The sequence below is a fragment of the Microcebus murinus genome, chromosome 4, assembly GCF_040939455.1.
Source record: "Microcebus murinus isolate Inina chromosome 4, M.murinus_Inina_mat1.0, whole genome shotgun sequence".
NCBI classification, from domain to species: Eukaryota; Metazoa; Chordata; class Mammalia; order Primates; family Cheirogaleidae; genus Microcebus; species Microcebus murinus.
The window spans coordinates 9,260,716-9,282,327 of record NC_134107.1 but is presented as its reverse complement, the minus strand read 5'-3'; the positions used below and the strand labels follow the sequence as shown (position 1 = coordinate 9,282,327).

At 61.6% G+C, this 21,612-nt stretch overlaps 1 long non-coding RNA gene across 1 annotated transcript; it reads right to left on the bottom strand.

Moving 5' to 3' along the window:
- Positions 1-16,278: 16,278 nt before the first annotated feature.
- LOC142870449 (uncharacterized) lies at positions 16,279-19,549 on the bottom strand. The gene is made up of 3 exons (XR_012918821.1): positions 19,465-19,549; positions 17,990-18,200; positions 16,279-17,136 (listed from the first exon to the last, which is right to left on the bottom strand). It is a non-coding gene; the product is annotated as an uncharacterized LOC142870449 (long non-coding RNA).
- Between the last annotated feature and the right edge of the window lie 2,063 nt (positions 19,550-21,612).

Here is a 21,612-nt window from a genome sequence, read left to right as displayed (position 1 = left end):
CAGGCCCGCAAACTCGTGCAGGGCCGGGGCCACTAGCCCAGGCGGGACACGGGGACCGGGCGTGCCGTGTTTTTGTGAATGAAACTGCGGCCGGCTTCCTCGGCTCGCCACGCCCCGGCCGCACTTGACCACTGCGTAACCTCCGGAGAGGAGTCGCAGGGGGAGCCTCAGCGCGGAAGGGTGAGTCACGCGGGAGAAGGAAGCGGGAGGGAAACTCTCCTTGGGTTTCACTGAAGCCTCAAACCGAGACCGAGACCGGCCGGGCGGGAGGTGCGGCCCGGCCCCACGGGAGCCCGGGCCCAGGAGTGCCCACTGGCGGCCTCTGCCTGTCACCCTGCTCAGTCCCCTGCCCCATCCAGCACTGTCTGGCAGGAAGGGGCCACCCATGGCCCATCGGGGGCCTTGGATGGGGACGGCTGTGGGGGAGTCCCTGCCGTCACCCGAGTATTCCTTCTCTCAGCGACTGTGCACGGAGTATCTGTCACGTGCCGGCCGGGCGCTGTGAACAGGACGGGCCTGGCTGCCTGCAGGGAGGTGACAGCCCGGGGACAGCTAACACACGAGCACGTGGAACAGAGTCTCGGGGGTCATCCGTGCCACAAAGGGGGCCAACGGGTTGCTTTGGCCGGGCCGGGGAGGAGGTGACATGGGGCTGGCCTAAACAAGACGGCAGGACCACCCGAAGAGCAGAGGGACCTGCTTCCCGGAGGCAGGAAGGGCTGCCAGGGAGCAGCTCGGGAAGGTCTAGAAAGGGCAGAGGTCACTGTGACGGGAGCACGAGGAGCCGGGGGCCAGGGGTGAGCGCAGGCCGGACATGCAGGCCGGGGGCCGGAGCTGGGCCAGGGCTCGCGGCCAGGCGGAAAGGAAGGTCGCTGGACCCTGCAGACAGTCACCCCTGGGGAGGTCACAGGCTCCCCTCCCCGGAGCTGGCAGGAAACCCCTCCATCCTGGGGACAGGCAGGTGACTGCGGGGCAGGCACTCCCCTCCGGCCACTGGCCAGAGACCCCTGAGCGTCCTTTGACCCCCGACCCCCGCCAGGCGGGTGCTTCCCCTGCGGTTCTACCCCTTCCCCGCCCGGCCCAGTGGGCCCTGCTGTCCCTTTAAAGGGACCTGAGTCAGAGAGTTAAGAATGAGACTGAGTCACGGGAGGGCAGTCGCCAGGCTGGCCGGGCGCCAGGGCTGCGGCGGGAGAGGAAGCCGGGTAACCGCAGCTGCCTGAGCGCGCCGCGGCGAACAGCAGAAACCACAAAACCCCGTTTGAAATTCCACCGTGCAGCGCGACTTGTGTAATGAGGTTACCCCTCATAATGGGGGCATTCAGGGCCCGCGCGGGCCTGCGGGGCTGGGGGCCTGCCCCCCGGGGCCAGCTGATGGTGATGTCATCTTCCGCTAGGAGTCCCCCCCACCCCCACCCCCATCCCCTGTTGATTAAGGACTTAAAAAAATGCACCAGGAAACTAAAGCGAGAGCCAGAACGGAAGTCTTGGTTTTATTTATAGCTGATAACTGACGTCCGGCAGGCTCCACAAGGAGGCACAGCAGGGGGACAAAGAGCCCAGAGGAGCAGGGGACAAAAACGCCCAAACCCCTGGGCTAATGTGGAGGCTAAGAGCAAGCCTAAAGCTCCCGATGCCGAGTTCCCCAGTAGCCAAAGCAAAGAGGGGAACAGGGTGCTGCAGAGTGACACCACAGAGAGCGAGGCCATAGGGCCTGGGTCCAGACAAGCCGGGGACCTTAGACGGATTCTGCTTTCTTGTTGGAAAATGGGGAGAAGAATGCTGAATCGGTCAGGACGGCCTTGCCAGGCGTCCAGCACCGTGTCCGGATGCATTTCAGAGGCCCTGCCGGGCAGGGATCCCAGGCAGCCGGCGCGGGGGCCTCGCTGCCCACCCCCACGTGCCTGGCAGACCTCCATGGCAGACTGCAGCACGCTTTCCCAGGGCAGGCGGGGGTCTGCCTCCCGGCCCATTCCACTCGGTTCTCGAGGGGCCACGCTGTGTGTCAGAGTCAGCCTGGACGCCAGACCGCTTCCCTCCGGCCTGTGACCAGCTGGGGAAAGGCCCAGAGGGCTCGGTCACGAGTGCTCCCGCCCCACTGTGCCTGCACGTGGCAGACACGCAGCACGGAGCTGTCTGGTAGGGCAGAGGTGGGAGGAGGGAGAGCCGGGAGCAGGAGGGAGGGAGGGAGGGGCAGGGGAACGGCGGAGGGAGCGGGAGGGGGACAGGGAGTGTGGGCCTTGAGCAAGTCGTTGAGCTGCTCAGGGCCTCAGTTTCCTCCTCTGTCAAACAGGTGTTTAGTAGCTACGTCCTAGAGTTGCTCCCAGGACTAGGTGGGGCCGCACAGGGACCGCTCTGCCCGGGAGTCCTCAGTCCGGAGGGTGGAGACCTTCATCCGGGGAGGGGAGAAGGCCTGAGCCTGGCAGTGGGGGCGAGCGGCTCTGCTGGGCCAGCCCCGCGGCTCCACGGCGCAGAGTGAGGGCACAGGGTGCGCAGGCCTGCCCCCCCGCCCCCCGCACAGCCAGGCCAGCCCCACTGGGCCCCACCCAGGGCCGTGCCGAGTGCCCCTGGCGCCACCAGACGTCCGTGTCGAGCCGTGTGCAGAGCGCCACACTCACGCGTGGCCGTGTCGTTTCCGTGGGGAGCGGGCTTTCCGTGCCCCACTGGCCGGCCTCTCCAGCGCCCGCGTGTGCGCACGGCTCCTCTCGCCGGGAGAGCCCCGCTCCGCCCCGGCGCCCCCCCGCCCTCACCGAGGCCGACCCCCAGGCGGCCCCTGTGACCTGCCTGGCCGGTGCGTGTCCCCGCGTCTTCTGCTTCCTGGCCTGGCAGGTGCGTGTCCCCCTGTCTTCTGCCCCCTGGCCTGGCTGGTGCATGTCCCCTGTCTTCTGCCCCCTGGCCTGGCTGGTGCGTGTCCCCGAGTCTTCTGCCCCCTGGCCTGGCTGGTGCGTGTCCCCCTGTCTTCTGCCCCCTGGCCTGGCCAGTGCGTGTCCCCAAGTCTTCTGCCCCCTGGCCTGGCAGGTGCGTGTCCCCCTGTCTTCTGCCCCCTGGCCTGGCAGGTGCATGTCCCCCTGTCTTCTGCCCCCTGGCTGGCCCCCGCACCCGTGTGGACGCCCTTGTTTCTGCTGCTTCTGTCCTTGGCGTGAGCAAGCTGCGCAGCACACGTGAATCCGAGGGGCCTTTTCCACGGACAGGGACATCCCCTCACACACGGCCAGGCCCGGGGAGACAGGGAGGCCACGGCAGGGCCCAGCCTTGGAGCCCCAGGGTGTCTCACCTACAGGGCGGGCAAGAGTGACCAGTCCCTGTCCCCGGGACAGACAACGAACAAGAAAACAGACAGTAATGAGCCCCAGCACGGCTGGTCGTGTTAACTAACACGAAGGACGAGATGTGCAGGCAAGGCTGTCGGGAGGGACGTGCAGAGGGGGTGACACAGGGGAGGAGGGGAGGGAGGGGGGAGGGAGGAGGGGAGGGAGGAGGGGAGGGAGGGGGCAGGGGAGGGAGGACGGGGAGCAGAGGAGGAGACTGTTCCAGGCAGAGGGAACAGCATGTGCAGAGCCCCGGCCCCGCCAGCTGGGGTGGGGCCTGGGAGTGAGGACACAGACCCCAGGGGCCACAGGGGCCCAGGGAAGGAGCCAGGCGTTGTCCTCAGCGCCAGGGGACATTCTTGGGGCTTTGGGCGTGGCGTGGCGTGATGTGGCGGGATTCACAACCTGAGAGGAACCTTCCGGCTCCCGAGCGGGGAGGACACAGGACCCACGGCCACAGTGCGCAGGGACGGCACCGACCTCCCTGGCCGAGGGGAAGACGAGCGGCAGCCGCCCCGGCCTGGGCCCTGCGGCCTCAGGGGTCCCCTCCCGCCTTCTCCTCCAAGCCCAGAGCCTGGGGTCGAGAATGACCCCCCAAATCCACAGGGCGGCCCCACCTCGCCCTCAGGGGTGGGCAGCCTTCCCTGCTGGGTTTGTGGGGCTGGTTGGGCACCCGGCCCTCAGCCCCCTCTAGGGACCAGGGCCACTCCTTCTCTGCATGTGGCAGTGCCCGGGCAGAACCCAGCGGGGCTGTCTCGAGTGGGGCTGGAGGCCCAGCCGCGTGGCGGTCCAGCTCTGGCCCCGCCCTGGGGGCTGCTGGTGGGAGGTGCCCACGGGAAGAGGACCTGGGCCGCCCAGCAGGGGCTGCCCTCCGTGCAGGGCTGCTGGTCCCACTCCCCAAACAGGTCTGGTCTGCGCCTGCAGCCCCACCCGCCTGGCCTGGCCACACCTGGCTCTCTCGGGACAACCCCAGCTTCGTACCCCGTGTGCCACTGCCCTCCCGCCCCTCCAGCAGCCGGGGGCTCACCCCACCGGGGCCCCGCCACCTCACTCCAGATAAAACCCAGACTCTCCACTGCACCTGAAGGCAACAGGCAGAAATTTCCACAAAGCAGACTGTGCTTAGCAGCTGCAGGGCTCCCTGTCTGAGCGGCCGTCTCTGGGGCATTAGCGCCCTGGCCCTGCAGAGTGACAGCCCGGCCCTCGGTGCGGATGGGAGTGACATCCTTGGTGAGACCACTAGGGTCAGTGGTGACGACGTCACCTGCCCTCTATCTGTCCAGCTGGGTTCCATTGGGGAGATGATGGGGACCTTAGAAATCTGAACCTGTCCCTGTTTGATTGTCTCCCTCTGGCTCCAGTACTCAGGGTGCCCACCCACATGTTAAATTCTGATGAGCTGACCATGGTGATGATAATGGGGGTGACGGTGATGAAGATGGTGGGGATGGGGATGAAGACGGTGATGATGATGATGATGATATTTTGATGGTGGTGATAAGAATGTCAGTGATATGACTTTTTGATTGTGATGATGATGGTGATAGTGATGGTAATGGTGGTGATGATGGTGGTGATGATGGTTATGGTGAGGACGGTGATGGTGGTGATGAGAATGTCAGAGATATGACATTTTGATGGTGATGATGGCGATAGTGATGGTAATGGTAGTGATGAGGGTGGTGGTGATGGTGGTGGTGGTGGTGGTGGTTATGGTGAGGGTGGTGATGGTGGTGATGGTGGTGATGGTGGTGATGATGGTGGTGATGATGGTGGTGGTGATGATGGTGGTGATGATGGTGGTGGTGATGATGGTGGTGATGGTGGTGGTGATGATGGTGGTGATGATGGTGGTGGTGATGGTGGTGGTGATGATGGTGATGATGGTGTGACGATGATGATGATGGTGATGATTATGATGATGGTGATGATGATAATGGTGAGAACCACAGGAAACCAAAACAAATCAAATCCCTTTTTCTATCCACTCTGAAAGAGGGAGACTCAGCGACTAGTACAAGGCAGGCACAAAGGTGAGACTTGATCTACTGTGATACTTGAAGGACACCTGTTTGGGCCATGCCCTATGCTGGGCTGTCCTCTGAGCTCCTGGAATCGAGTAGAAGAGAGAGATTCTTAGCACACAAGTAGTTTAGTTTACAATGCAGTGTGATTGGAGCAAAGCACGGGGCTATCGGAGAGGCTGCCTGAGTTCTAAGAAGGTAGGTGGGCCCGGCAGGGCAGGGCTTTGCTCTAAGTGCTGCAGAGCCGGGAGAAGCTTTTCAGGCACCCCAGGCAGAAGCAACAGACAGATGCAGAGTCTGGGGCAGACGCTGTGTGTCAGGGAACCTCAGCTGCTCAGCGTGAGAGGTGGGCCACCCTTTGGGCAGGAGCCCCTGGACCTTGCTTCCAGGCAGGATTCATGCCTCAGCTCCAGGCCCTTCCAAAACTTACTCAGATGACTGCCGAAATAAATGCACTACTTTCCCAGTGGATTTTGCAGATGGTGAGCTGGCAGCCAAATGGGAGCCAAAGGAGCCCAGAACATGAGAGCAGTGGCCAAAAAGCCGGGGAGATCTCACGGTGCCTCAGGCTATCAGGCAGCCCTGGGCAATGGACAGGCCCAATGTATGTTTTAATCTCAGGACATGTGGCAAGCTGTTACAGGCCCTTAAGATAAGAAAGTCCAATGGCTCTGTCAAATCGCTTTCATAGCTCTTCCTCAAACACTACTTCAGTTTCGATTTTCAAGCAGGGCTAGCTGGTGCAGAGCACGCCTGCCAAGGCCGCGAAAGCTGCACAGGTAGCAGACATGACTAATTGATCACAGAATCCTCGATGGTGTTTGGGATCTGAGCTACTCTTCTTCATTTCCTGACGGGGTGGACTCCCAGCTTTGACATGAAGCTGAGGCCCACCAGGGTCTGACCCTCCTCTCTGCCCTCAGGCCACTTTTGGGCAAGACAGCCGGCAAATTGTAATAACTAGTTCTAGTTACTTGGAGGATGAGTGCTCTCTCTGTCTCTGTCTCTGTCTCTGTCTCTCACACACACATGCAGAGGAACATGGGCAGAGCGAGGCCAGGTGCCTCATTTACCACGGGGAGCTGAGTGCACGTGAACGCGTGGTGGAGGCGCTTATCTGTCCTGTCTGACGCTCCGTCCCGGGGCCCAGGACAGAGCCTGGCACACGGCAGGTGCTCAGTCAGTGTTCGCTGAGCAGGAGACACCCGTGGCCCGCGCTGCCTTCGGCCCGATCCCGTCACGACCAGGACCTTCCCGCGGCCAGTTCACACCTCAGCTGCCGTTTTGGGCCCTCGGGTTTCATCTCTGTCCCCGGGAGGGGCAGGGTGGGAGGGGCAGCGTCCCCATTCCACAGCTGAGGAATCAGGGCCTGGAGAACCTTCCCGGAGTCTCTAAATGACTGTCGAGATCGATTTCCAGATAGATGCAGGCTGAGTGAGCGAAGGTGGGGCCGGTCTCCCGGGGCCCTGGGCACCCCCAGCTCCGCTCCTTCCTCCGGGGGATTAGCCGGCATCACGGGAGAACGTTAGGAAATGGCCATGTTTAAAGGCCCCTGCTTAATGGTCCCTTTAATTAGAATGGGTTTCACTTGACACGTCTCTGCTGACCTGCGGAGGAGGGCAGCCCCCGCCCGGGTGAACGCGCGGTGACCCGGGCATTCCCGCGTCGCGGCCGTGCCCGACTGTGGGCTCGCTGCGCAGAGTTCAAAGGAACGGCTGTTCCTGCGGCGGAGCAGCAGCCGGGGCCTGGGGCCGCTCCCCCGGGTTGGGGCACCCCTGTGGGAACCTGGATCTGGGGCATTCCTCTGGAAAGAAGAACGTGCGCGCAGGGGGCGCTGGGCCCCTGCCAAGTCCAGCCGCTAGGCGGGCCCAGCGGGGAGCCCGAGTCCGGGGAGGACCGGGCTGGAGCCGGCCGGGGCTGGAGCAGGGTGGGCAGGGCCGGCCGTGGGGTGCCCCAGCCAGGAGAGGCGGTGGTCGGGCACCAGCAGGGTTGGCAAGGTGGGGCGTGACCGCAGACCCAAGAGCTGGGGAAGCCCAGGCAGGTGCCTGATCCCACCAGGCAGGGCCGGCCGCTTCCCGGGAAGGTTCCTCCCGAGCGGGGCGCGTGTGCACGTGTGACGCTGCGCGGCAGCGACTGTGAGCCCGCGCCCGGGGTTTTCTCACTGCGAGGTGCACGTGCACTCCCGCCACCGTCCGGGGTGCCAGCGGAGGGTCTCTCGGTGGGTCTCCTCTGGGGGGACGCGGGGATCCAGGCTGCTCTGCCGTGTGGGGGACGCGTGGAGACCTCACACCCTCCGGCTGGAAGGGACCGGGAGGAAGTCAGTGCTGCGGTTTCGGGGAGGCTGGGAAATGAGGTTTTCCTCTGGGCCCCGGAAGCGGTGGCAGTGTGGGGCCCACAGAGCACTGTCTCTGGCACACGCTTAGGTTGAGGACTCAGCCAGGGAAGTGGGGGCTGGGGGCGCAGAGCGAGCTGCCTGGGCAGAGGCCCAGGGCGGGAGAGACACGGAGGAGCCCAGACGTGCAGGGCGGCCAGGGCGTGAAGGGCACGGGACGGCGTGACGGGAGATTAGAGGCTGTGGCTGGGGGACGGGGAATTTCTGGAGGGCCACGGCAAGCAGTAGGGACTTCATGAGGGGTGCTGGGAGCCACTGAGTGCTTTAGTGGTGTGGTCAGGGTTGACGGGAATGGGCCTATGAGAAGAGCCCTGAGACCCCAAGCCAGGACCCCAGAGAGGCGGCCGCTGTCTGGAGCTCTCCGGGCCCTGCCACGGCCCTGTCGCCTGGGACAGCCCTGTCCTCCGACCCAGGAAGCCCTGGCCCAGGCTGAGGGGCAGCCCTGCTCCCATCCCCCCAGGGTGGACGGGCATCCATCGGAGCAGTCAGGATCGTGGGGAGCACGGGGGGGGGGTGCCCGTGAGAGCCCAGGCCCACGGGGAGCCCTCTGAGCTCGAGGCAGAGCCTCGTGGGGAAACCGAGCATGACGGGAGGGCAGCCCCGGCCCCGACCCCTGCCCCCCCAGCCACAGACCCAGGTCGTGGTGGGCGTGGTGCCCGCGGGGACGTCTGAGGCAGCATCTGGGCTCTGGCTGGAGAGACCGTGCTCCCTCCAGCCCAGGACCGTCCTCCCGAGCCATTCATCCATTCACTCATGCACTCATTTATTGGACAAGCATCCACTCGGCACCACCACGGGGACCCCGCCGAGCCCGGTGGATGCAGCACTGCCCGGAGGACGCGGCCCTGCCCCTGGGAGCTTATCCTAGTGGGAGAACCAGGACAGAAATCAGCGATGGCAAAGTGTCACCAGCAAGAGAAACAGCCCGTCACGAAAACTTCACAGAGCGACACCCACCCCCAGGGGAGGTGGTTCGGAAGGCCCGAGAGGAGGGGCCCTCGGGTTGAGAGGCAGCAGCCACAAGGGATATGACAACACAGACCCAGAGATAGCGATGGGAGGCTGTGATGGGAGGCTGTGACAGGAGGCCGTGATGGGAGGCCGTGATGGGAGGCTGTGACGGGAGGCCGTGACTGGGGGGCACAACAGGGGGCTGTGGCGGGGAGCTGTCCTCCTGACATGCACACTCGCCAAGTGGACTGGGCCACTCACCAAACCTATCGAGGGGAGGATAGAGGGACGAACGGGCATCCGTACTGGGGCACCACCCCCCCCGCTGTGCAGATAAAGGAAGCGAGGCTCAGAGAGGAGGAGCAGAGAGCTACAGAGGCTCACGGGGTACTTAGCCCCAGGAAACGTGGGAGCCCTTATTGTCCCCACTTTACAGATGAGGAAACTGAGGCACAGGTCAGTTCAGCAGAGTCCCCAAGGCCGCCTACATAGCCAGCGGCAGGCCCCAGGTCTATCTGCCCCAGAGCCCGTGTTCTCACCCAAGGCGACTTGCTGAGGTCGCCCAGCCCCTGGGCCGAGCACGCAGCCCACCCGATTCCCAGGCGTCCTGGCCCTCCGCTCGGCAGACAGTAGGAATTCCGGAGCCTCCGGCCACCAGGGAGTTCCCAGCCACGTCTGAGATCACGCCTCGCGGGTGTGGATCTAGTTCCTCCCCACTGCCGACGTCACTCGCAAGACACCGGGAACGGCCTGGGGTCTGCCCTACAGCGTTGCCAGGCACGGAACGTGGCACCCAGGGCCCTATCTCAGACGCCATGCGGAAATATGGCAACAGCCGCCGGCCCTGGTCCCCCGCTGAGGGCAGGGGTCAGGCTCAGGTGGGCAGAGGGTGCCATCGTTCCGGGCCTTGGGGACATGCCAGGGAGAGTCTGCGTCCCCCACACACCCCGCTATTTCCAAGCAGCTCCTCGTGTTCGAGGCCTGCGGCGGCCGGGTGAGCAGGCCCCCCCATTTCACGGGCGCGGAGACAGAGACGCGGGAAGGGCTGCCCACCGCTACAGCCCACCCGCAGGCCGCCCACCCCCAGGCCACCCGCCCCCCCCAGGCCGCCCACCCCCACAGGCTGCCCACCCCCAGGCCATCCACCCCCGCAGGCCGCCCGCCCCCCCAGGCCACCTGCCCCCCCAGGCCGCCCACCCCCACAGGCTGCCCACCCCCAGGCCGTCCACCCCCGCAGGCCGCCCACCCCCACAGGCTGCCCACCCGCCAAAGGCCACCCAGCCAAGAAGCTGCAGGACCGGGACAAGAACCCAGATATTCGGACTCTCGTCATTTCTCCCACGGACACGTCTAGAGTCAGGCTCTCTCAGAGCCGGGTTCCGAGAAGGGCGGGAAATCAGCGCATAATAAGCGAGACTGCCGCCCGCCTCGGCGCCCCGCGGCTGAGGGAGCGCGCGAGCAGAGAACCCGCTCACCGAGGACATGCTGCGCATGCACGAGGAGACTCTGGCGCAGCCGCTGCACGGGGGGCCTGAGGACACGGCGCTGGGAGGAGGGACCCAGTCACAGCGGCGAGCGCTGCGTGGTCCCACGCCTGCTACAGACACACGGGGACGGGGACGGGGACAGGGAGCCGGGCGGGGCGGAGGTCCACGACATGGGCGGTGGCGATGGTCGCACAACAATGGGAACGCATCTGATGCCACAGACTATACACTAATAAATGGCTAAAATGGTAAAATGTGCACTGTGTATATTGAACCACAGTTAAAATGTTTTTTATTTTAAAAAAAGAAACCACTTCATTCACTGGTTCTGTAGCAGGGACAGGAAGCCCAGCATAAGCTGAGCGTGTGTGTGAGTATATGTGTGTGAGTGTGCACACGTGTGTGCATGAGAGTGTGAGTGTGCATGTGTGAGTGTGTACACATGTGTGCATGAGTGTGTCAGTGTGCACGTGTGTGAGTGTGCACGTCTGTGTGTGAGTGTGCACGTGTGTGCATGTGTGTGCACATGTGTGTGAGTCTGCACACGTGTGTGCATGAGTGTGTGAGTGTGCATGTGTGAGTGTGTACACATGTGTGCACGTGTGTGTCAGTGTGCACGTGTGTGAGTGTGCACGTCTGTGTGTGAGTGTGCACATGTGTGTGCATGTGTGTGTGCACGTGTGAATGTGTGCATGTGTGAGAGTGTACACGTGTGTGCACGTGTGTGTCAGTGTGCACGTGTGTGAGAGTGAGTGCGTGTGTCAGGGCATGTAAGAAGCTGTCCCCGCTGGCGGGGGTGTCACCGAGGCCCACACAGCGATCGTGACAGCAACAGAAACAACCGAGGTGCGGTCAGGCCCTCGGGAGCCGGCGCAGAGCGGGACACTCACACAGCCCGCTCCGTGCTCCTCGTGCCTCTCCAGGGCAGTCGCTGTGACCTGTCTGACAGAGGAGGAAACTGAGGCTCCGTGCTGGTCACCTGGCCCAGGTTCCTCCACCGGCAAGGACAGAGCAGGACTCACGCCTCACGCACTAGCGATGTCTCGCTGCGGCACGATGGCCCAACTAGTGGCTCACAGCCAAGGCCATGGCCCTCACAGCCCCTGGGGGTCGGGCCCGGGCGCGGCGTGGCTGGTGGTGCTGGCTCGGGGCCCACAGGAGGCTGCAGCCGGGACGTCGATCAGGGCCACCGTCCCCTGTGACAGCAGGACCGGCACCAGAGGATCTGCGTCCAGGGGGCCGCCGCACGGGGCTGCGGGCAGGAGGCCTCAGTTCCCTTCCACGAGGCCCTCTCCACAGGGCTGCTCGAGAAGGAGGCGTCCTGACGGAAGAGGCCAGGCAGCAGCCGCAGCGGCCCTTGTGACGTGGCCTGAGAGCCCTGCTCCGTCCTGCCCACGATGTCCCAGAGGTGAGGAGGCCGGCCCTCCAGGTGGGGGAGGCCGCGCGGATGTGGACGGCAAGCAGCAAGGAGCACTGGGGCCACCCGAGCCTGCCCCCACGCCCAGGCCTGCCCGAAGCCCCGGCCAGAAGCCTGCGGTGGCCACGCGTGCAGAGGGCCAGGTGTCACAGGCATCCAGAGATGCTCAGGCCAGGCGGGAGCCCCTTCCTGAGAGGAGATGGCACTGGGGCCTCGGAGCTGTGTCTCAGCCGAGGCGAGAAGCTCAGACTAGGCCATCATCACAGGGGACGCGAGGGCCCAGGGGCCATCCTTCTTGGACACTCGCTGGCTCAGAAGCACACTGGGGACTGGGGGGGAGCGGTGAACAGGTGAATGGCTGCACTTCTAGCTGTGGCAGCAAGAGCTGGATGTTGTTGTCGGACAGACCTGAAATGCATTTACTGGCGGGACCTAGAGTACGAGTCTCCCATAGCCACCGTGACCCTCAGCCTCCTCCTCCAAGATGGGGTAATCTCATGCCTCTCCCACGCAGGAGACAGAGTAAAGCCACATGTGCAAGGAGCCTGGCACACACCAGAGCCTCAGGCGCGGCTCTAGCCTGGCCCGGCCCCGGCAGCAGGAAGCAGAAGCCTCCACAGCCCACGCCGGGCCACACTCCGCCACGCCGTGGCCAGGGCGAGCCGCTGGCGCGGCCAGACACATTGCACCAGTGGAACTCGAGCGCCTGCGCCCCCGCCCGGCCGGGGAGCTCTCGCTCCCACAGACAAGATTAGTCAGACGCGCGCCCTCCTGGGTGTGCCGGGGAGAGGGCCGGGCCTGTGGTTATTGGAATGCCTCATTAATGAGAAGCGATCTGGACAAATATTTCACACCTCTCTCTCCACATTCCAGTGGGAAAGTCACATGGCACATTGAATGCTCCTTTCAAGGAGAGCTGACAAAGGAAATGGCCCTGCCTTTATCTCAACTGGAAATTTTGTTTTCCTTTTATCAAAGAGATGTTAGCAGTGCCGCTCAAATAAAAAAGGAGGGCGCGATTGGAAATGGGCAGGGAGCATGCTAACTAGAAAAAAAGGAGGCCCGGATGAACGAAAAATTGCATACAGAGATTATTTTTCATCACTCTGGCAGTCAGTAATCGCAGGCAAAATAAAACTTGCACCCAGAGGAGGATCAGACACGATCAGGTAGTGCAGGCTCTATACGGAGAATTAATTATACCAGTAACGTATTGCTCACTGCCTGCGTGTCATTGCTACGATGGCTCAGCGGAGAGACTCTGGTGTTACCGTTGACGCTCTGGGGACACGGGGAAGCTGGATAACTCGTCCACGCTCAGGCAACTGATAAACCGCAGACCTTCGACTCATGTCCAGCCAGGGGTTTCCCCTGGAGGCCCCTGCGTCCCTCTCACCCTACCGCACTCTGCCTCCGGGACAGGAGGAGCCGCCGTCCCTGGCAGGAGAGGTGCAAAGCCAGGGACTGAAAGCATTTATTTTTCACTGACTTGGTTTTCGCCACTTCTCTAGCCCTGCTTTGTGTCCACTCTGCCACTTCAGGAGCCGGGGGGAGTGACGGACAAGCAGGTAAACCAGGTGGGCAGTCTGGCGCTACGCGGTGCGTGGCGGTGGGGCGAGTGGACGGACGCTAGGTGCAGGATGCCGGGCGGGTGCACAGGGAACAGGCGGTGAGACGAGAGGGCGGGCGCTGCGCGCATGCGTGGCTGGGGGGCGACGAGATGGGACGGGTGGGTGAGTCTGGGTGGGTGGCAGGTGTTGTCCAGAATGGCAGGTGGGTGGGGCAGGGAAGGAGGGCCAGGGCTGCCCCGTGCCCAGCGCACAAGAGTCAAGTCCCAGCTGCAAGCCTGACGCCCCTTCCCGAGCCAGGAGCCCCGAGGAGGAAAGACTGGCCAGGGAAGGCCTTGGCCAGACACCTGCCTGAGAGGACAGGTCTTTCTTGAACACCTGTTGCCTCAAAAATCCAGAATCTCAGAGGCGGGAGGGGCCCCGAGCAGGGGAGAGCCCCGCCGGTGTCACCCCAGGGCCTGCCCAGCCCAGGCCTGTCCCCTTGCCTCCTGGCTCCGACCCCCACGCAGGCTCCAGCCCGAGCTGAGCCACCCAGTGACCTGGCCCATCCTCGCCACGGCCACGATGGAGGCCCAGGAGAAGGGGCTGCAGGCTCCCTCGAGACCGCCGCTCGAAACCGGCGTGCCAGTGCCGGGCACTGTCCCATCTGGGGGACCAGCCATGGGGCGACCCTGCAAGGCAGCTATGTGGCCATTTCCAGGGGTCCTCAAAGACAGGAAGGCCCACTGATCCTCAGAGGCCTGGGAGCATCAGGAGTGGGGGAGGGGGGCAGAGACAACTGGCAACCAACAGGGGCCCCACTGCATGGCCAGCGCTTCCTGTGCATCGACTGTGAGTCAAACCCCACGCCGGGCGAGGACGAGACGCTCTCATCTCATACAGCTGGCACTCGATCTGTGTCGCTTCAGAGAGGACAGCCCTGCCCCCCCAGAGCTCCCAGGCCGGTCACGTTTCTCAGGGTGCCTCTGGGAGAGGAGGGCCTGGGGGCCCCTGGTGGCCGGGGCTTAGGGGGCCCCGTTTCCATGCGCCTCCCCCTTCGGAAGGGGCGCTCGTGGCAGCAGGGGCGCCTGCTCTTGCCCGCCCCGATTTTGCGTGACCCAGGACCCTCGCCCCTCCCGGGCCATCCCCGACCCGAGATCGTGGAAAATAGCCCCAAACAAAACTCTGGGAACTGAAACGTTGTGTTCCTCATACCTCCTTCTAGAATATTCTCCAGGGGTCGGTTTGGGGACCCACTTGCCCGATTTGTAGGAGGAACCCCAGGCCACTGCTACCGGTGTTCTCTTGCCGTGCTGAGGGGCGTGAGGTCTCCCGCCAGGCCACTGCACTGCCCACGTCTGCATCCCGGCATGCAGCAGCGTGCCGCACAGGATTGCTGAGTGACTGCACGCTGCCACCCAAGAGCACAGACCTAGCAACCGGGGGAGTCCGAGTACAAACCCTGACGCTTCCCTTTATTGGCTGTGCGGCCCAAGGCAAGTCACTTAACCTCCCTGAGTCTCGGGTTAACTATTCTGCAAAATGCAGGTCATAATATCAACACAGTAGGATTGTGGTGAGGCATCACTGAGACGATGTTTGCAAACTGTGTGGCCTGGAATAGGTGCCCCGCCGGTGTGCCCCCAGGTGGTGCGACTCTGGGCTCACCTGCTCACCTGCGGGTGGCGGAGGCCCCGCCCTCCTCACAGCCCCAGCCTCGGGCAGGTGACTACAGAAGCTCCGGGCTGAGGCCCTGGGAGCGTGGGAACTTCCTACAGCGTGTTTGTCTTGGGCTGCTCGGGAGGGGCTGCCACCTCTGCAGCTCCACATGAGCTCCTGCCAGGTCGCCCAGCGTGAAAGGGAGGGATTGTTCCCGTGACCTTTGCTTTCCTTGTCAAAGGTGACTTGGGACACAAGCACAGCCTCCCCCCTGCACCCCCCTAAGACCAGGCCAGCCCTGGCTCCCCACTCCCAAAGGGGTCACCTGTGCGGGGAGAACCTACAGCCTGTCCCTGCCAGCAGGTGTGAGGCTCTGCAGCCACAAGCCCCCTGTCCCCACCGCCCCCCTTCCCTGCCCCGCTAACTCCCGCCACCCCCAGGTCCTCATTGCCCCCTGTGCCCACAGTACCCAGCAGGGCACAAACCCAGGGTCTAGGGCTGAGACATCGTGCACCCCAGCACAGCTGAGACCCCCACCCGCCCACCCAGAGCAAGGAACCCTCCCCTCCTCCCGCCTGCACTCCCACCTGCCCGGGGAGGGTGTCCCCCTTGCTGGTCTCTGGAGGTGGGCCACAGGGCTCCACGCAGGTGGAGGTTTTCCTCCCTCTGCCTTGGCCTCCTCTGCCCCTGGCCGTGTGACTGAGGGCCAAGGTCGCCCTCTCCCAGCCCCCTGCCTACTGCCCACCTTCCCCGCTTCCCCGGTGGCCGCAGGGCGTGACCTTCTGGCAGCTGCGGAGCCTTCCAGAGACCAGCCAGGCAGTGGCCGCCGCAGGCAGCACAGCCGGGGTTAAGGGCGGCCTCGGATCACCGAGGCTCCGTTTCCGATTTTCCAGAAGATGCCGATTATTAATGATCATTGTTCTTTCCTTCTGGGGCATGAAAAAAGCAGGTTCAGTTCACAACCGGAAAAGCAGCAGGTCAGGGTTCCCAGAGTATGAAATGTCAGCCACCAGCGGCAGTGACATTCACCCAGAGGCGCTAAAAATAGACACAAAACAGAAGCCCCAGCCTCCGGAGGCCGGAGGAACAAGGTGAGCTCGGGCCGGAGTGACGCTCGCCAATGACATCGCAGCCCAGGCTGGGCTTCTCCTTTATTTTCCTCTTGAGAGACAAAAAGAAAGTGAACTTGAGAAGGATCCGCCAGAGGGACTTTGCTCTCTTGAGTCTGACCTTCGGTGTGAAATCCAGGCTGAGAGAAACCCTGCCTGAGACACGAGGGGCAGGATTCTTCACCCACCAGCCCGGGAGGTCCAGAGGGAGCACATCGCCCGTCCAGATCCCAGCCGGGCCCAGAACCGGCCACGCAGCTGCTTGAGGCCAGCACGGTCCCACAGAGCCTTGTGATGGTGAAACGCTCTGTATCTCCCTGTCAACCCGGCACCCACTAGCCACTTGTAGACAGCAAGTCCTTAAAATGTAGTCATTGCAACTGAGCAACTGGATCATCAATTTTATTCCCCTTTAGTTGATTTAGACTTAAAGAGCAGTATTTAAATGGTGGCCAGTGGCTACCAGATTGGACAGCACAGTTTTAGGCTCTAAGGGGAAAGAGAGCTGCCATTGATTAGCAATGTCTGCCAGGGACGCAGGCTGGGAAGCTAGGGTATGAATGCTGCGTTACCAGGGGACCGGTGATCTGCTGCCATCAAGGTCACCTGAGGCCTAAGTCAGCGATTCTGGTGCCTGCACAGTTTCAGTGTTTAGGACAAAATGTGTCCACAAAGTTTAGTGCCGCCCCTGCCCTCCAGTTTCATGGTCTTTAGTCCAGGCAACTGCAAGTGTCCTACCTGGTTTCCGTCTCGTGGGTCCCCATGTCTAATCTGTTTCCTGCACAGCAGCCAGAGGGCTCCTTCCATGATACCAACACAGCCCCGTTCTACCCTTCTGGAAAACCTTGGTCTAATCCTCCATGGCCGCCAGCCACACATCTCGGGCCAGCCCCCCATCCTTCTCCATGTCTCCAGCATAGACCTCACCAGTGCTCCGCTCCGCTGCATGGTGGCCCCAAGGAAAGAGCCACCTCTGGCCCCACCTTGGCGTTCCCCCACCCAAAGCGCAGGCCCTGGACAGGCCCCACCGAGGCCTCATGTGATTCCAGGAAGTCCCCTGCGTGTGTTCTCATTCTGTCCTCACGATAACGAGACAAGTGCTGTCGGTTCCCAGTTCTGCGGATGAGGACACTGAGGCTCAAAGTGAGAAAGCGTCTGGCCAAGGACAGGAGAGAAGATAGCAGGTCTGAGACTCAGGCCTGGGTAGGCGTCGCTCCCAAACTTGGCTTCCGCACAGGGGCTGTGCTGAGAACGAAAACCAGGTCACAAAGCACCCAGTCTAGCATTTCTCCCACTATTAACTCAATAAATGTTAGGTGATGGAAGGGGGGAGGGGTCGATGGGTGGGTGGGTGGATGGGTGGGTGGGTAGATGTATGATTGTATGGATGGTGGACGGGTGGATGGACGTGTAAATGGATGTGTGCATGAATGAGTGGATGGGTAGATGGGTGGTAAGTGGGTGGGTAGTTGGGCGGTTGTGGGGATGGTGATGGGTAGATGGTTGAGTGAATGGATGTGTAAATGGGTAGGTGGAAGGGCAGATGGATGTGTGGATGGATGCGCAAATGGTGGGTGGGTAAATGGGGGGATGGGTGGTGGTATGGACGGGTGGGCGGGTGGGTAGATGGATGAATGCATGGATTGATGAATGGGTGGACGGATGCATGCATGAATGAATGAAGTGAGGTAGCAACACAGAACACAGTGGGATGGGAGGTATAAGGTCATGAATAAGGAAGTGGGTGAGATAATGGTCCGCCTTTCTCTTACCCATTTTTCAGGTATATCAAAAAATTAGGTCATGCAAAACATTCTTTGAGGCTTTTGTTTTCACAGAGATAAAGTAACCGGCAAACTGTGCCTATCGAGCAAGCCCTGGGCTGTGCACGGACCTGCCTCCCGCCCTCCCCCGCCCCCCCCGCACCCCGCCCGCTCCCTGAACTCCTCCCTAAGGCTGCTTTCCCATGGGAAGGCTGAGAAACAATAGCAATTTCTTCTGAATGGGACTCTCCCCTGAGCCAAAGAGTAAACAGGAGCGAGCAGAGAGCTCCAGTCCGTGTGTGACTGCTCGCGGTGATTACATAACCGGGACATACCTGGGAGAGGCACTGATCCAGGGGATTTTAGCAGGCAGAGGGGAGGCCCGGGGTGGGAGGCTGGCGGGAACGCCCCGCGCAGGAATGGCTGTGCTGGGAACTGGAGCCAGGGTGCGCAGGGAGGGCGGGCGCTCGGTGTCACCGACTGGGGGCTTTCTCACCCTATGGCGGGACTTGTGCACGACCGTTTCCTGTGATCGTCACAGCAGCACTAGGGCAGGGAGGACCATCACAGTGCCTTTTATAGATGCAAAAAGTGAACCCCGAGACACAGAGAGGTGCAGTCGTTAGCCGAAGTCACACAGCTACCGTGGGCAGAGCAGGGGTATTGCCCCGGTCTGCCTCCAAAGCCCACGGGTTGGACCGAGCTGTCCGGCTGCTCTTTTTCTTCTTCCCTCCCCTGCTGCCTCCCTCCCCTCCCTCAGAGCACGTGTGCATGTATGCTTCCAACTGTCCGCCAGTCACCCCCAGCCCCCAGCGGCGTTGCCCACCCTCCGCTGGCCCTGCGTCAGGAGAGATGCCCGAGGGAGGCGAGGCTCTCTCGCCACCTGCAGAAGAGACGGGTTCCGATTTCCGACAAGCGAGGAGACGCAGATGTCCCCACACGCCGTTTGCAGACTTCGGGTGTGGCGCCCTTCGTGCACGTGGGGCGACGGTTTGCAACTCCCACCCACGAGACTCCTCGGAGCTGAGGCCACCCCCCACCTGCGGCAGGGAGATGAGGAGCACAGAGGTGCATCCAGCAACCCACGGGAGCCCCAGCTTTGGGTCTGGGGCCAGGGAGGGCTTCCCGGAGGGGGCAAGGCCCACAGGTGTTCCCCAAGCTGAGGTGCAGGGTGGCGTCCAGCGCTCCAGCCATGCGGCAGGGAAGCAGGGAGAGGCCGCCAGCCTTGGAGCTCCAGCGGCCAGGGGCTGGGGAAGGCCCCAGGGCACCCGGGCAGAGCCTTGGCCAGGCCAAGGAGGACAGGCCCAGGGCGGCGGCTCAGCCCTGGAGGGCGGGCGCAGAGCGCACCCAGTCCTTCTCCACGCGACCTGAGGCGGGCAGCTCCTCCTCTCTGCGCCCGGCCGCCCCACCTGTACAGCGAGGACGGCGGGAGGGTGGCGGCGAGATGACATGCTGATGCCACGCGGGGTGCCTGGTGAGCTCCTAGAGATGGCGGCCCGCGCCGGCGCTGGACCGATAGTATGTGCCCCTCCAGTGACACTGCACGGACGGTCCGGAGCCCAGCAGAGCGGCGGCAGGGAAGGCCCCTGCCTGTGCATCCTTGGCTGCCCTGCGCATCCTCTGGGGCAGCCCGGTCCAAACGGACATCACCCCAAGACGGGCCCTGGGGTGCAAGTTGCGTCACCAAGGCGGCCTCCCTCTCCCGCAGCACCCAGGAGCTGCCAAGCACCAGGCTGCCATTACGTAAGCCGCCTCCCCTGCCACCACGGGCCACCTCGTGTGTTCCAAGTAAATACAGCCCCGTGTTTACCTACATGGAGAAGGCACGGGCCTGCCCGGTGGGCGGGGAGAGATGAGCTCAGAGCCCCCGGCTCCGATTTCTGTCAGCTGCGAGTGCACAACATCCCACGTGCACCCGGGAGCTGGGCGTGGGCGGAGGTGCGAGTGCACAACATCCCATGCGCGCCAGGAGCCGGGTGTGGGCGGGGCACCCGCAGAGGGGTGAGGGGAGAGCACAGTCTCGGGCCCTGGGTTGTAGGGTCAGGTGGCAGCAGCCAGCCCCAGCTGGGAGGCAGGGGGAGGCCCGGCCAGGGCCATATCTGGGCAGCAGGGCCCTGATAGCACCAGAGGCCTCCCCGCTGTTGGCACCAGTCAGCCGCACAGGAGAGACACGTGGCCATTCACAGCCAGGGCCAGGGCTGGGAGTCTGCAGGGACAGGCCGTGGGGCCAACCCCACCCACAACAGCCATTCCTCCAGGGCACCGACTCAGTAAGCACTTATTACGTTACAAATAAACATACGTGCTTTATCTTTACTTCCCATAATGATTTAGATGTTCCCGTTCCTGTTTTACACAGGAAGAAACTGAGACACAGGCAGGCAAATGACTGGCCCAAGACCATGGCATTATTCTGGGCTCTGTGACTGTCACGTGGCAGCCTGTGGTGTGATCTGTCCATAGGTCCTTGGCTGGATCAAAGATAGGTGAATGGACAGTGGGATAGCTGGACAGATAAGTGAGGGCCATGTTTATGAGTGGGGTGGGAATATGGGTGGATGGACAGAGGGATGAAAGGGAGGAGGATGGCCTATAAACAGATAGACTGGTACAAGGACTAATAGGTGGATGGGTAGATGAATGATGGATAAATGCTTGGAAGGATGGATGAGTGAATGGGTAAGAAATAGGAAGATATAGATAGGTAGAATGGATGGATGATTGAAGTCATGATGGGTGACTAGATAATGGATGGATGGAGGGATGGATGGATGATGGACAAATGGATGTATGATGGATGGAGGATGGAGGGATGGATGGATGGATGATGGATGGATGGATGATGGATAAATGGATGGATGATGGACAAATGGATGTATGATGGATGGATGACGGGTAGATGGATGGATAATGGATGAATGGATGGATGATGGATGATGGATAAATGGATGGATGATAGATGATGGATGGATGATGGATGGATGATGGGTAGATGGATGGATAATGGGTAGATGGATGGATAATGGATGAATGGATGGATGATGGATAAATGGATGGATGATGGATGGATGATGGGTAGATGGATGGATAATGGATAAATGGATGGAAGATGGATGATGGATGGATGATGGATGACAGATGGATGATGGATGGATGATGAATGATGGATGATGGATGATGGATGGATGATGGGTAGATGGATGGATAATGGATAAATGGATGGATGATGGATGATGGATAAATGGATGGATGATGGATGGATGATGGGTAGATGGATGGATGATGAGTAGATGGATGGATAATGGATGAATGGATGGATGATGGATAAATGGATGGATGATGGATGGATGATGGGTAGATGGATGGATAATGGATAAATGGATGGAAGATGGATGATGGATGGATGATGGATGATAGATGGATGATGGATGGATGACAGATGGATGGATGATGGATGATAGATGATGGATGGATGATGGATGATGGATAAATGGATGGATGATGGGTAGATGGATGGATAATGGATGAATGGATGGATGATAGATGATGGATGGATGACAGATGGATGGATGATGGATGCATGGATGGATGATGGATGGATGGATGACGGATGGATGATGGAGGGATGGATGGATGACAGATGGATGGATGATGGAGGGATGGATGGATAGGTAATAGATGGATAGATGAATGATGGATGGATGGATAATGGATGGATAGATGGATAATGGATGGATAGATGGATGATGAATGATAGAGGGATGGATGATGGATAGATGATGGGTAGATGGATGGATAATGGATGGATGGATGGATGATAGATGGATGGATACATGATAGAGGGATGGATGGATAGGTAATAGATGGATAGATGAATGATGGATAGATGGATGATGGATGGATGGGTAGAAAGACCATCCAGCTGGATGGAGAGATGGGTACATAAGTAGATGAATGG